Consider the following 3,726-nt stretch of genomic DNA (forward strand, 5'->3'; position numbering starts at 1 on the left):
GGCAAACACTCATGACTGGCCACGTTAGAGCCCACGTTAACCTAGTTAACGTGGCCTCTAACGTTAAAGGGGGAAGAGAAGCCAACGTTAGTGACATTCAACATTGTCACTAACGTTGGCCTAAGGATGCAACACACCACGTTAACTCCCACGTTAACTTGGTTAACGTGGGAGCTAACGTAAGAAGTGAGAGTTGTCGACAACGTTAGTGACACTCAACATCGTCACTAACGTTGGAAGCAACCACACAACCCCCCAAGGAGCCACGTTAACTTCCACGTTAACTTAGTTAACGTGGAAGCTAACGATGAGGAATGAATGATGAGCCAACGTTAGTGACACTCAACATTGTCACTAACGTTGGGATGGCTAAGAATGGCCACGTTAGAAGCCACGTTAACCTAGTTAACGTGGACTCTAACGTGAGGTCTAGGGGCGCATTGGAATGTTAGTGACAATGTTGAGTGGCACTAACGTTCTCGAAGTTTGGCAAGGCCACGTTAGAAGCCACGTTAACCTAGTTAACGTGGGCTTTAACGTGAAGCAAAAAGGGGCACACTGGAACGTTAGTGACAATGTTGAGTGTCACTAACGTTCTCAAAGTTTGGCAAGGCCACGTTAGAAGCCACGTTAACCTAGTTAACGTGGGCTCTAACGTGAGGCAAAGGGGTACATTGGAACGTTAGTAAAAATGTTAAGTGTCACTAACGTTCTCGAACTTATACTTTCACTAAATGTTAACACCCCTAACGCCCTGAGCTAAAGTCTCTGCCCACTTAGCACTTTCTCTCTGCAAGTAAAGCCAAGCTCGAATGAAGAAAAGAACTGCTTCAAACTCAAGATCCAAAGGCCCAAGACTTGAAGAGCCAACTAGAAGCTGAGAGAAATAGTATATATAGGAGTAGCTTTGAATTGTTAAGGAGTTCTGGAGGCTGGAAAAAGAGAGCTACTCTCTGTATTTTACTTTCTCTGCATTTTCTAGTTTTATGATGTATTCTCCATCTTTGTTTTCATTTTCAAGAGCTATGAACAACTAAACCCTTTTCATTGGGTTAGGGAGCTCTGTTGTAATTTGATGGATCAATACTAATTTTCATTATTCTTCTTCCATCTTTTCTCTTGATTTTACTTGAAAGCTTTCGATCTTCATCCCATTGAGTAGTTATCTTGGAAAAGAAGCTATTCAAACTTGGATCTCTTTTGAACCTTGAAAGAGGAATGAAGAGATCAAGCTAGAAATGCTTTCTCATGTTGGACCAAATTGGGTTTGGATGGGTATGTGACTATAACCCTCTCAATACTTGATTTGGGAAATGCATGTGGTATAATCAGTGACCATACTTCATCTCTTCTCATGAGCAATTGACCAAGGAATTGGCTATTGATCAAGACTTGAGAGATTGAATTGCAAAAAATTGTAATTCAATCAATTAAGATTGCCAAGGAGATCAATGAGTGCATTGATTGAGGAAGAGATGAAAATGAACTTGATCCGGAGAATTGCAACATCTCCTAAGCCCAATGAACTCCCCATCTCTGATCTTACCCATTCTCTTTAATTTCTGCCATTTACTTTTATGAGCAAATCCCCCATTCCCATTTACAATTCTGCAATTTATTTTCAGTCATTTACTTCCAGTCCTTTAATTTTAGCATTTACTTTTCTGTTATTTACATTCCCGCCATTTTATTTTCTGCAACTCTCAACCCAAATTCTGGATTCGCTCAACTAGAACATTCTTCTAATTAAAGTTGCTTGATCAATCAATCCCTGTGGGATTCGACCTCACTCTATTGTGAGTTTTTACTTGACGACAAATTCGGTACGTTTGCCGAAGGGAGATTTGTTGAGAAACAAGTTTTCCGTGCATCAAGTTTATGGCGCCGTTGCCAGGGATTGATTGTGCATGAACAATGATTAAATTGGAAGATCACTAGATTGAGCATTTTTATTTTGTGAATTTCATTTTCTGTTTGAGTAATTTACTTTTTGTTTTAGTTAAACTTCTTCCCTTCCCCCTCTACTCTTTTGTTTTTCTTTGTTATTTTCAATTCTGTTTGCTAACCCACTAACTGTTTGATATATTGCATCACCCACAATTAACAGAAATTCTGACACAAATACTTTCTGCACCTAGCTTTTCTTGCTTGCACTTGATGGTTGTATGACAGGGAGAAGAAGCGGGGCTTCAACTTCCTTCGATTCTGAACCTGAGAGGACCTTCCTTAGATTAAGGAGGGAGGCAAGAGGAAAGAAAGTGGTTGGTGCTGAGGAAGAAGAGGAATTCTTTGAAACAAACATGGAAGACAACATGGAAAATCATCATGAAAAAGAGGATCACAACCATGGGGGAGGAGGTAGAGCAAATCATGCTGGGGAGGATAGAAGAGTTTTGGGCTCTTACATCAATCCAAACCCAGGCAATTGTGGAAGTAGCATCCAAAAGCCAACAATCCATGCCAACAACTTTGAACTTAAACCACAGCTCATCACCCTTGTTCAGAACAACTGTTCATTTGGAGGAGGTATTCAAGAAGACCCCAATCAACATTTAACCACCTTCCTGAGAATATGTGACACAGTGAAGTATAATGGTGTTCACCCTGACGCCTATAGACTGCTCCTATTTCCATTCTCACTTAGGGACAAAGCAGCCAAGTGGCTGGAATCTTTCCCAAGGGAAAGCTTGACAACTTGGGAAGACGTGGTGAACAAATTTTTAGCAAGATTTTACCCTCCTTAACGAATCAATAGGCTGAGAGCTGAGGTCCAAACTTTCAGGCAACAAGATGGTAAGACTCTATATGAAGCATGGGAGAGGTTCAAGGACTTAACAAGGAGGTGTCCACCTGACATGTTCAACGAATGGGTGCAGCTGCACATTTTCTATGAAGGACTCTCTTATGAGTCAAAGAAGGCCGTAGACCATTCATCCGGAGGATCTTTGAACAAGAAGAAGACTATTGAGGAAGCCATAGATGTTATTGAAATAGTAGCAGAGAATGACTACTTCTATGCTTCCGAAAGAGGGAACACAAGAGGAGTAATGGAGCTAAACAATGTAGATGCTCTGTTGGCCCAAAACAAGCTCATTACCCAGCAGCTGGCTGACCTCACCAAGAAGATGGAGATGAACCAAGTAGCAGCAATCTCCACTTCATCAACAACCCAAGAAGGAGTGAATGAAGAAGCAGAGGGGAGTCATGAGCAAGCCAACTACATTGGGAATTTACCAAGGAAAAACTATGATCCATACTCCAAGACCTACAACCCTGGATAGAGAAACCACCCAAACTTTGGGTGGGGAAGTGAGCAAGAGCAAAACCAAGACCAGAGACGTTACAACTCCAACAACAATGCAGCTCACCAGCAATTCACACAGAGGACATCTCAACACCCCTACAACAACACTTCTCTGCATGCTTATCAAAACCAAAACAGTACATCTGCTCTGAATCACTCATCACTTGATGACAAGCTCTCTAAGATTGAAGCCTTACTTGAAGGAATATGCCAAGAGATTCAAGAAAATAAGGTGTTCAAAGAAGAGGTGCGAGCCAATATTAAGAACCAGGGAGAGACCATTAGGAAGTTGGAATTCCAGGTGGGATATTTAGTTGAGAAGATTCCCAAACCTACTGATAGCTTCCCAAGTGACACGGAGAAAAACCCCAAAGGAGAAGCAAAGAAAGTAAGATGGGAAGATTGCAAAATGGTCACTACAA

At 41.4% G+C, this 3,726-nt stretch overlaps 1 non-coding gene across 1 annotated transcript; it reads right to left on the reverse strand.

Annotated features, from left to right (window-relative positions):
• Positions 1-2,753: 2,753 nt before the first annotated feature.
• LOC148569136 (small nucleolar RNA R71) lies at positions 2,754-2,857 on the reverse strand. The gene has a single exon (XR_015881490.1). It is a non-coding gene; the product is annotated as a small nucleolar RNA R71 (small nucleolar RNA).
• Between the last annotated feature and the right edge of the window lie 869 nt (positions 2,858-3,726).

This window comes from Arachis ipaensis, chromosome B4, assembly GCF_059453495.1.
Source record: "Arachis ipaensis isolate K30076 ecotype BB chromosome B4, ASM5945349v1, whole genome shotgun sequence".
Taxonomy (NCBI): Eukaryota; Viridiplantae; Streptophyta; class Magnoliopsida; order Fabales; family Fabaceae; genus Arachis; species Arachis ipaensis.